This window comes from Otolemur garnettii, unplaced genomic scaffold (genome assembly GCF_000181295.1).
Source record: "Otolemur garnettii isolate 467f Iridium unplaced genomic scaffold, OtoGar3 scaffold00179, whole genome shotgun sequence".
NCBI lineage: Eukaryota > Metazoa > Chordata > Mammalia > Primates > Galagidae > Otolemur > Otolemur garnettii.
Window position 1 is genome coordinate 426,074 of NW_003852574.1, and position 12,275 is coordinate 438,348.

Sequence of the window (12,275 nt, forward strand, 5' to 3'; positions counted from 1 at the left end):
TAAAACTTAACTCTTACCTGGGCATGATGACTCACACCTGTATGTAATCCTAGCACTCTGGGAGACAGAGATGGGTGTATTGCTTGAGATCAGAAATTCAAGACCACCCTGAGCAAGAGTGAGACCCTGTCTCTACTAAAAACAGAAAAACTAGCCTTCTTGTGGCATGAGCCTGTAGTTCAAGCTACTCAGGAGGTTGGGGCAAGAGGATCTCTTAAGCTGAAGAGTTTGAGGTTGGTATGAACTATGATGCCCTGGCACTCTACCCAGAGAGACGGAGTGACTCTTGTCTTAAAACAAATAAACAAAAAACAAACAAGAAAAACCATTAACCCTCTGTTGTCATTTCACAAGACACTTCAGTGAAATTACTAGAAGAGACCACCACAGAGAACACAAGACCCCTCTCCAAATCAGCTCCAATTTTGGCTGAGTCAGTAGAAAACCCAGAACTTTTAACTTGATGGCAACTCTGTATTTCCATGTATGTTGCTACAGCTAAGACACAGGCTGCCACAGAAGACTAGACATGCAAGGGTCAAAGAGGCTCAGAGACTGCCCCTCAGATTAGCCAATGACTAGTCGCAAATAAGGTCACCTGCTGAGCAATTCAGATAAAGTGATAACCATCCCTGAGAGCATTGGGAGCCAGGAACATCTGCTCCCAGGAGCAAGGAGAGATCCCAGAAAACAGAGAAGGATCCCAGGAGTCAGAGAGAGATCCCTGGAAGAAGGGGAGATCCCAGGGAGCAAGGGGAGATCTCAGTGATCAGGATGTGATCCTAAGGACCAGAGAAAGTGGTGGAATCTGCATAATCTGCCTAAGCCCTGCCCTCTTGCAGGAACAGTCTAATGGCTGAGGATTAAATATCTTAATTTACCAAAGTTACTAAAAGTTTGTTTCCTTCATTCTTATGTATTCTTATGAACATGATTTTGATAGTAACACTTCACAGGCATGCATAAAGAGGTTGAACTCTGAGTTTGGGGAATTATTATTATTATTTTTTGACACAGAGTCTCACTATGTTGCCCTCAGTAGAGTGCTCTGGCATCACAGCTCACAACCTCCAACTCTTGCCTCAGCCTCCCAAGTAGCTGGGACTACAGGCGCCCACCACAATGCCTGGCTATTTTTTTCTGTTGTTGTCGCAGTTATAGTTGTTTAGCAGGGCCAGGGCTGGATTCAAAACCACCAGCCTGTCTGTGGCCAGTGCCCTAGCCGCTGAGCTAGGGGTACAGCCCAACAGTTGTCATTGTTGTTTAGCTGGCCGAGGCCGGGTTCAAACCCGCCAGTCTCGGTACATGTGGCTAGTGCTGTAACCACAGTGCTATCGGCGCTGAGCAAGGGGGAGTTTATTCTTATGGATTTCTTTTTTCCATATAGACAGTAAACATATTCTTCTTTGCTGTACAATAAAAATTTAGCTCTTTATACATGACATATTAGTTTATTTGATTTCTCTTGAAAGTTATTGAGTTATTTTCTGATATACCTTCATTTCAGTATTTTAAGAACACTATCTAGCAAATGTACCAATTAACCAAAAATTTATAGCAATTCATGTAACAAAAGATGGTTTGAGCATTTTGAAGATGTATATGCACTTTAACTAGACCTGTTTTTATTTATCTTTATTATCAATTTGAGCAAATAGGAATATAACCTTCGGTGGTGACACTTGAAAGAGGGAGATTGAAAAATGGGGAGTTGGAAAAAAAAAGGGGGGAGTTGTGGGGAGAGGCTTGGCACCTATAGCTCAGCCGCTAGGGTGCCAGCCACATACATCGGAGCTGGCAGGTTCAAACCCATCCCAGGCTAAACAACAATGACAACTACAACAAAAAAATAGCCGGGTGTTGTGGTGGGTGCCTGTAGTCCCAGCTCTTTAGGAGACTAAGGTAAGGGAATTGCTTAAGCCCAAGAGTTGGAGGTTGCTGTGAGCTGTGATGCCATGGCACTCTACCTAGGGTGATAGCTCATAGCAAAAAAAAAAAAAAAAAGAAAGAAAGAAAAGAAAAATGAGGGTGGGAGCTGAGAACATAGGAGGGTTTGGAATCCCTGGAACACTGGAATCCTGAGTCCTCCAAGGGTCTCCCCATGATCCACATAGTTATAGGATATATGTTTTGGACAAATCAGTAAATTTGATCAATTGTATGAATGGGTCATTTAGAAAATTGTTGTTTGGTTATTGGCTCTGGGAGATATTTTGTCCAGTTCCCTTTTCTTTTGGTCCAGTTAATTTTCTTCTGGTGTCCCTGGTTCCCTTGTCTTGGGTGGTGTCCTAGGCTAGCTGGACCTAATTTTGTCCTAGACTCCTTCTGGAGTTTGGGAGCCCCACCCTCTGCAGCCTCTTCACCTACCTATCTGCTATGACCTGCTCAGACTCAGAACAAGTCCCAGCTGGGCCCCCACTGAGTCTCTTAGGGACCACTGCCACTGTTTTTTCAATACTTTCTGCCCCTTCTGTCTCCTCATACAGTCCTTTGGCCACCATGCCTTTGTTCAAGCCATTCCCCTGGCCCTGGCACTCTCCCTTCCAGATTCCTCTGATGCTGTGGCCTTTGCCACCCTCCCTTATGAATTCTTCTGAAGTAGGGGCACCATTGGTCACACTTGAACTAGAGTGGCTTTACCACCGCAGCTGCACCATCACCTCAGGGCTACGTATCAGTACAATCAGTTCTGTGAGGTTCCAGTTCCAGGTCCACCTGTAACTTAAACCAGGTGACCTGGCCCTTAATAACCTCCCCTGGCAGTAATAAAAAGGATGGCTAGAGAGCAAGGCCAAGGACCTAGGGGGAGATAGAGAACGCTGGTCTGGGGCAGAGACAAGGTATAAGGAAAGGCAGCATCTGAGTCTTGGCCTTCTCCAGTGGTTCTGCCTTTGGCATCAGAGGAAGGAGGACACTAAACAGGTTCTGAGCTGGAATTTTATTGGGCTGGACTGGAGCTGTCCACAGTGGATAGTTTGGGTGAGTGCAGGAGAGGAATGGTCAGCAGAGATGCTCAGAGCCATCTCAGAAAGTATTGGCTGCATGCTTTCAGGTTGACTTCTTTGGAGAGTGCCATTTCTTGAGGAAGTTCCTTATGCCTCTGCGAGTTCGCATAGTCTAGAGAAGGGGGAGTCAGAGAGAATTAGCTTTATCCAGGGCTGGGGGGTTGAGAGATTAGGATGGTCCTGCCTAAGGTCTTCAGAAGAGACTGGCTGCAAGGATATGCCCTAGGCTGGCCAGGAGGCCAGTCCTTCAGCCCTCCAGCCCTTGTCCTTTATTCTGAAGCCTCCCAGCACTGGCTTCCATCTCTACCCCTCTACCTTCCACTCCTCTCCAGTGGTTCGCTCACCCCTGCAAGTTTTTGGGATTTGCAGACAACCATCTTTCTGGGGTACTTCTCACCAGCATTGAAGTACCCCTGGCAGTTCTTCACTTGCTGTGGAGGAGAAGAATAAGTTTAGGCCATGGACACTTACTCAAGGGCCCCCAATGTGCCATAGCAAATACTGGGCTCCTTTTGCAGACATAGCTAAAGAACAGAGCCAGGTATTCACCCTACAGCTTTAAGACGGGCATGGGGTCTGAGAACCTTACTCCATTGTCCTTGAAGGGACACTGGTCAGGGGTGAAGTCCTCCACCTTGCACTTTGTCTCTTTGATGGTGAGTAGCAGCAACTGTGGTTTTGAAATGGTTGGGTCCTGTCAAGCAAGGAGACAATAGGAACTAAGCCCTCCACAGCAGGTCCATTTGTGAAGGGTACCCAGAGAGCATGCAGCAACAGGTGGGAAAGTCAGGGCCTGGAAAGACCCTTATCACCATCTACCAGCTCCAAACTGAGGTCTGGAGAAGGGGACCAGGCTCGGTGCCCTGGTAGCTCAGTGGTTAGGATGCCGGCCAGGTACACTGAGGCTGGTGGGTTTGAACCCTGCCCAGGCCAGCTCAGCAACAATGACAACTGGAACGAAAAAATAGTCAGGGCTTGGCCTCCCATAGCACAGTGGTTATAGAGCTGGCCACATACACCAAGGCTGGTGGGTTTGAATCCAGACCAGGACAGCCAAACAACAATGATGACTACAATCAAAAAATAGCCGGGCATTGTGGCAGGCACCTGTAGTCCCAGCTATTTGAGAGGCTGAGGCAAGAGAATCACTTAAGCCCAAGAGTTTGAGATTGCTGTGAGCTGTGACTCCACAGAACTCTACCCAGGGCAACATAGTGAGAATCTGTCTCAAAAACAAAAAACAAATAAACAAACAACAACAACAACAAAACAGAGAAGGGGACCAAGTTAGATAGGGCCACATAGGTAAGAGTGGCAGAGAAAGACTCAAAGCCAGGTCCACATTATTGCCACATCTGGTGCTATTTCTACTTGTCATGTCACCTATCACATCAGCTGGAAAAACCTTCAGAAAAGTGCAAAGCACTGCTCAAGGTGATGTAATCTTTTGAGATGGGGAAACAGAGTCCCAGAGAGGTGAGAGGGCCTTCCTAAGGCTCCCCAGCCCATTGGGGCAGCAGAGCCCATAGCCCAGCACTCTGCCTAGGAAATTCTGGCTGGGTTGGGCTGTGCCCTGAGCACTGGTCCTTCTCACCCAGTCTGGCTGGGACTTAGCTTCCAGAATCCAGAAGGCATATTCCTTATTTGACTGGTTGTTAAAGTTGTTGATGGCTATGTCCAGAGCCTCAGCATGACTCAGTCTGGCACTCTTGGTCCAGGAATTAGGTTCGACCCAAGGCAGACCCAAGAGCAGTAGCAGCCCAGCCACTGTGATGCCTTCCATCTTGCCTGGCCGCAGTCTGCTGGGTGCAGCCTCTGCTTGGTTTTACGCTTGCCCTGGGGTAGGGTGGAGCTGCCCTCCTACCTACTGGCCTCTAGGTAAGGCCCATGCCTGGGAAATCCCAGGCTGACGGAAGAGATGGTAATCATTACTTAATCTCTTGGCTTTCCCCCAAGCTCCTGCGTCACACGAAGTGGTAAGTGGAAAGAAGGAAGTGAGCCATGGTAGAGGGTCCTGACACTCACCCTGACCCAAATCCCCACCCTCACAACACCCATGTCTGCCTTCCCAGTATGCTGCAGAGACAGGAGGCAAGGTTTGAATTCCTTCACTTATCCCCCATGAGAGGGACAGTATGGGGGAGCTTTGTCCAAATTCTGGTTCTGGGCTTGGCACCTGTAGCTCAAGTGGCTAAGGTGCCAGCCACACACACCTGAGCTGACAGGTTCAAATCCAGCCCAGGCCCACCAAACAACAATGACAACTACAACCAAAAAATAGCCGGGCCTTGTGGCAGGCACCCGTAGTCCCAGCTACTTGGGAGGCTGAGGCAAGAAAATCGCTTTAGCCCAGGAGTTTGAAGTTGCTGTGAGCTGTGATGCCACAGCACTCTATCCAGGGTGACAGCTTGAGGCTCTGTCTCAAAACATACAAACAAATAAACAAACAAAAAACCAAATTCTGGTTCTGCTATTTTCTGGGGAGGGATCCTTTTTCAAGTGACTTAACCTGTGGGCCTCAGTTTCCTCATCAACTGCTTTAGTCAGCTGGAGGGTGTTTCCTGTAGGTAGGGGGCCTGGCAGGTGGGGTGCAGTTCCTCTGCCCCAGTCTAATGAGCAGCAGGGTTGGCCAAGAGGAGCAAAGGGGAGTGGCAACGCAGGATCAGCACTCACTGCCTGAGTCTGGTGGAGTGAAGGGTGCAGGATGATTTCCCATAGATTAGAAGAGTACATGGCACAGCCAGCTGGCGTGGAGTGCTATGCTGTCTTTCCTGGGAAGATCTCCATCCACTCTGACAGACTGTGAGGAGTGAGCCTGGAACGTCAAATGCTGGAGGGATGGAAGGCTTCTCCCATATCACAGAGGTGCAGTCTGAGGTTCTGGCAGGGTACCCACCAAGGGATCCAGGGTCAGTCAAATAGGGCACAGAAGGATGGAAAGGGCACTCCAGGCAGAAGGCTCAGCAAATGCAAAGGCTCAGAGGTAGGAAAACACAGGGAAGATTTCAGGATTACCAGTAATTATGTGCATTGTTAAATTTTTCTACTTTTTTATTGCGGTAAAATACATAGAAAATTTACCATCTTAACCACTTTTAAGTTTACAGTTAATTATTTTCTTATTTATTTATTTATTTATTGAGACAGAGTCTCAAGCTATCACCCTGGGTAGAGTGCCCTGGTGTCACAGCTCACAGCAACTTCAAACTCTTGGGCTTAAGTGATTCTCTTGCCTCAGGCTCCCAAGTAGCTGGGAGGCAGCTACTCAGGCACCTGCCACAACGCCTGACCATTTTTTTTTTTTTTTTTAGAGACAAGAGACTCACTTTGTCGCCCTTGGTAGAGTACCATGGCATCACAGCTCACAGCAGCCTCCAGCTCTTGGGCTTAGGCGATTCTCTTGCCTCAGCCTCCCAGTAGCTTGGACTACAGGCGCCCACCACAATGCCCAGCTATTTTTTGTTGCAGTTTGATCGGGGCTGGGTTGGAACCTGCCACCCTTGGTATATGGGGCCAGCGCACTACTCACTGAGCCACAGGCACTGCCCATGCCTGCCCCTTTTTTTGTTGCAGTTGTCGTTGTTTTAGCTGGCCCAGGGCCGGTTTGAACTCGCCAGCCTCTGTGTATGTGGCTGGCTCCCAAGCCACTGAGCTATGGGTGCTGCCAATATTGTCTACTTCATTTATTTTTTTATTTTTTATTTTTTTGAGGCAGAGCCTCAAGTTGTCACCCTGGGTAGAGTGCTGTGGCATCACAGCTCACAGCAACCTCCAACTCCTGGGCTCAAGTGATTCTCCTGCCTCCATCTCCCAAGTAGCTGGGACTACAGGTGCCTGCCACAACGCCTGGCTGTTTTTTGGTTGCAGCCATCACTGTTGTTTGGCGGGTCCAGGCTGGATTCAAACCCACCATCTCAGGTGTATGTGGCTGGCATCTTAGCCGCTTGAGCCACAGGCGCTGAGCCTATTTTCTACTTTAATTATCTTGTTTTTATCCCTTGACTTGGGGGAAAGCATAAATAAAGCCTCGCTGGTCCAGTGAGACTGGCCAGGGGCATTATGTGGGGCATTATGTGCACGTCAGAGCCCCAGGGAGAGAATGGAAGATTTCTCTCTGGGCTGGGAGCAGTTAGACAAGAGGTAGGATTTGATCTGACCTTAAGAAATGGACTAGGTTCAGATTAGTGTTGGGGGATCCAGGGTACCCAGGAAGGGAAGAAGCTAGTATGATGTACTCTGAAGTTTAAGGCTTTATTTGTAGGAGGGAGGAACAGGAAGTGAGGAGGATGAAGAGGAGGGCTGATAATGGACAACCTTGAATGCCTAGCTAGAGGGCTGAGTTTTGCTCCTGGAGTACTGAGCGACAGATGTGGCATTCATGGTTCAACTCCTCACACTGATCCCAGCAAGGATGGAATTGATTAGAATTATTTGTAATGGGCGGCACCTGTGGCTCAGTGAGTAGGGCACCAGCCCCAAATACCGAGGGTGGTGGGTTCAAACCCGGCCCTGGTCAAACTGCAACAACAACAGAAAAAATAGCCGGGCATTGTGGTGAGCACATGTTGTCCCAGCTACTCAGGAGGCTGAGGCAAGAGAATCGCCTAAGCCCAGGAGTTGGAGGTTGCTGTGAGCTGTGACACTACAGCACTCTACCGAGGACGATAAAGTGAGACTCGGTCTCTACAAAAAAAAAAAAAAAAAATTATTCATAATAACCAAAAAGTGGAAATGACTCAAATTTCCATTAATGAATAAATGAATAAACAGAATGTGGTATACATGGAATATTATTTGGCTATAAAAGAAATAAAGTATTGACAAATACCACATCATGGATGAACTTTGAAAATGTTATTCAAAGAAGCCAGTCACAAAGTGCCAAAAATTGTATGATTCTATTTATGTAAAATGTCCAGAATGGCAAATCAAATGTATAAAGACAGAAAGTAGATGAGTGGTTGCTTAGGGCTGGGGCTGGGGCTTAAAAGGAAATGGAGAGTGACTGCTAGGGTTGAGAAAGGTACTGTTTTGGGGGGAGTGATGAAAATATTCTTAAGTCACTTGTGGGCAAAGTTGCATAACTCTGTGAATATACTAAAAATGATTGAATTGTATACTTTATTTATTTATTTTTGAGATAGAGTTTCAAGCCGTCACCTTGGGTAGAGTGTCATGGATGGCATCACAGCTCACAGAAACCTCCAACTCTTGGGCTTAAGTGATTCTCTTGCCTCAGCCTCCTGAGTAGCTGGGACTACAGGCACCTGCCACGACGCCTGGCTTTTTTTTTGTTGTAGTTGTCATTGTTGTTTGGCAGGCTCGGGCTAGATTCGAATCTGCCAGCTCTGGTGTAAGTGGCTGGCACCCTAGCTGCTGAGCTATAGGTGCCAAGCCCTGAACTATATCTTAATAAAGTCATTACAAAAGAGTGAACTGAGAGCAGGCATCCATGTCCCAATCCCTGCGGCCACTAGCAATGGATGGAAGTTTGTCTTGACAACGTGTCCTGGTGAGAAGTTTGAGGGAAAGCTAGCAGCAGGAGGCTAGTCAGGGGGCTGTCTCCTCTCCTGCTGCACCACCCCTCAGGCCCTTCAATTGTCTTGGGAAGGCCCAGCTGTTCCTCTTTCCCACCCTGGCTGCCTCCCCTGGATGTGCTCCTCTCTGGTGAGTTTTGTTTAGAGCTCAATGACTAGAGCTGGGGACAGTGCCCTGGGTCAGAAACCTGTTCTTCTCACTCCATAAGTCAGTTGCAGGTCTCCTGTCTGTGCATTTCTGTTCGTGGGAGCTAACCCTAATGTAGATGCTAGACCTCTTTGTATCCTAGCTTTTCCTCAACAGCCTTAATTCAGCCGCATTTGGCAAAACCAAAGCCCTGCGTTTAAGGGATACACTCCTTAATTGCCTATCCAGGTCTTCCTGGAGACTCTCATCCCTTTCCACAGCTTTGATCAAGCCAGCCTGCTTCTCCAATAGCCCTGCTTCAGGGAAGGGAAATGGATGTCTTGAGGCTTCCATCCTCTTTTAGCAGCAGCCTCTTGGGCAATTGTTTGTTCTTGTTGCTTTGTGATGGCCTACTTCTTAACTCATTCTCCTTACATATGCATCGCCAAAGGAACCCAGATCCTGGAAAGGACAACTACTGAGGTTACACGCTCCATAAATAGAATTAGAAATGGCTGGACACTTGCCCAGAACTAATTTGGAGACTTTGGCTCAGGTCTCTTCCCAGAATCTGCATCTAGAAACAGTGAGGACTGGCTCCTAGGCCCCACTCAGCTCTCAAGATGGAGAGGAGGTAATCCCACTGCACATCTCCAGCTCAAAAATAGCACCAAGACAGGACTTGCCTCCAGGGCTTTATACTTGGCTGCAGACTTCTGACTGCATCTACAAGGCAAGGGGAACATCTGTTCTCCACTCATCTTAGGGGACATAGATCCTGTACTAGGGGTTAGTTAGAAGTGATCATGAGTGGATCGCCACAAGCCATGATTCTGGGGCTCCCAGAAATCGCACCACCTCCTTATGGTAGGCATAGTGATGCTCCTTTAATAAAACCCCACCTGACAAGTCCCTACTGTGCCCCTCACAAAGCTGCATCCCTCTAGAAGGGAGTCAGCTCCCTCCTGGAGATTGGCCCACCAGTCACTGCTCTCTCCACACAGCGACCTTTTTCTTTGGAGGTGTTGTCAAGCAGGTACTTCTGAAACATTCACAGGAAGACAGCAGGCCACAGGACAAAGTTGGCCTTTCCCACTCAGGGTAGTCATGAGGATCTTCTCTCCTCCCAGTTCTCCCTCCACTTTTTACCACACTTCTTTTCTCTAACTTGGCGTTGTCTGTTGGAACTCTCTGGAATGATGGAGATGTTCTATAACTTAGGTGTCCACATGACACTCACTACTGAGCACTTGAAATGGGTCTAGTGTGACAGAGGAACTGATTTTTAATTTTACTTAAGTTTAATTAATTTGAATTAAAATTTACTTTGCCACATGTGCTTATGGCTACAGTATTGGCAACTGCATTACAGCAGAAATAAGCAAGGTCTGATGAGCGGGGAACAGCGAGAGGAAAGGGTGGAGGACAAGAGGCAGCCAAAGGAGGAGGCAGAGTCCAGTGGTATGAGTCTGGGGTCACTAAGGACAAGCTAAAATAGGCAGCCTGGCACATAGTCTCTAGCCATTTAGGGGCATAGAAATGTGGGCGCTGCATGGAGTTTATGGATCATTGACAAAGAACTGGAAAGGGGGTAAGAGGAAGGGCAAGGCCACCTAACCAAAAGCTCAAGGTCTTGTCTTCCTCAATGGGGGTAAATGGGGAGTTGGGAAAACTGGATTATCCGATGGGTCCCTGACCCTGGCTGGGGATTCCTGGACAGGTCAGAGTGTAATGGCCTAGAATTGCCTTGGCTTCTACCTAGAGAAAATAAACTGTTTTCACATTCCTCTACCCCCTGCCCAACAGAAGACAGGGAGTCCTGTGAGTCTGATCATCTGGCAAATATCAAGGTCTTTCCCTTATGGCTGGACAGAGCCTCCCTGGACACCATGTCCCAGGTTCTTCTCAATAATCAGTCCAGGAAACAAAGGCATATTTGCCAGAAATTACCCATCATCTTTGTTGGATAGTTTTTCTTTTGACAAATGATTCCTAAACTCAATTCCTAAACTGACCCTCTTGGCAGCTGCTCTCACCCATCTGGACCCTTCTGAGGGTAGAGCTCACTCCCTTCTGAGGTTCCTAAAGTGGGGGCCAAGAGGAAAGTGGTTCTGTCCTCTAGGGAGTCTGTAGTTTAAAGGGAATGCAGAGGCTTGCCTTTGGGAGTCCCTGTCTAAGGGACACACGTGAATGTCATACTTGGGAAGCCGTTGGCCTAGGGAGGTGGTATAGTCCTACTGTTGGGAGCCCAGACAGAGGGATCACTGAGGGAGTCCCAGCTTAAGGGGTAACCTAGGCCTCCATGGCTCTTATCTGAGGAGACCTCTGGTCCTTCCTGGATGTGGACTAAGTAGTTTGACAGATAACACAGCCTGTGACTATAGGTGGAACTGGTCAACTGTCTCCCAGCCTAGTGTTGCTGGAGGTACATCTCAGAGGAAGCCAAATAGGGGTGACATTGGGTCAACTTCATGAAGAGGCTGGTTCTGAGTAAAAATGTGACAGTGACCTGGGGCAGTGGGTGATTTTATAGACAAGTAGAGGGGGCAACAATTCCCAAGCTTTCCTGTACATGTATCTATTGGGGGACGGTTTGGCTAAGGTCATCATAGAGCAAGGAGACCTGACCTTGATCTCAGTCTCAGAAATGCATGGGAATTCTGAACTTGACAGTGGGCATGTACTTTCTCACCCATTGTTTGTCCCCATGCAAACACTTCAGGGTATGCCATTCTCATGCTACAGATGAAGATATTTCCAGGAAAACAAAGTGACTTGCTCAAAGTCACACAGCTAGTTATTGACGGTGCTTGGAGACCCTCCACTCCAGGTCTCTGGGCAATAGAATCCTATTAGTGAAAGGAAGGAAGAAAGGGGAAATTGTCCTAAGACTGGGCAGAATATGTTGCTGGCGCCCCCTGTCAACCAAAGAGTGTAAGTACACTCTGCTCTATGCCCTAGGAATTGGGAAGAAAATTTCTGTCCCCGAATATACATCTGACTCCAATGCCCTGCTGTCCAGTAGAGTTGGGATGACTGTTCCAACTTTGGCACAAGAAAACTGAGGTTCAGGTACAACTTTTCAGAAGTAAAAGTTAAGGCTCGGCGCCTGTAGCCCAGTGAGTAGGGCATATACACCAGGGAGCTGGTGGGGCCTGCTGAGCAACGACAGCTGCAACCAAAAAGTAGCCAGGCGTTGTGGTGGGCACCTGTAGTCCCAGCTACTTCAGAGGCTGAGGCAAGAGAATCGCTTAAGCCCCAAAGCTTGAGTTTGTTGTGAGCTGTGATGCTGTGGCACTCTACCAAGGGCGATATGGTGAGACTCTGTCCCCTCCCCCCTCTAAAAAGGGCAGTGCCTGTGGCTCAGTGAGTAGGGCGCTGGCCCCATATACTGAGGGTGGTGGATTCAAACCTGGTCCTGGCCAAACTGCAACAAAAAAACAGCTGGGCGTTGTGGCGGGCACCTATAGTTCCAGCTGTTTGGGAGGCTGAGGCAAGAGAATCGCCTAAGCCCAGGAGTTGGAGGTTGCTGCAAGCTGTGACGCCATGGTACTCTACCAAGGGTGATAAAGTGAGACTCTGTCTCTACAAAAAAAAAAAAAAAAA

General features: G+C 48.1%; 1 long non-coding RNA gene across 1 annotated transcript; it reads right to left on the reverse strand.

Annotated features, from left to right (window-relative positions):
• Positions 1–2,923: 2,923 nt before the first annotated feature.
• LOC111728686 lies at positions 2,924–3,428 on the reverse strand. The gene is made up of 2 exons (XR_002775908.1): positions 3,350–3,428; positions 2,924–3,117 (listed from the first exon to the last, which is right to left on the reverse strand). It is a non-coding gene; the product is annotated as an uncharacterized LOC111728686 (long non-coding RNA).
• Between the last annotated feature and the right edge of the window lie 8,847 nt (positions 3,429–12,275).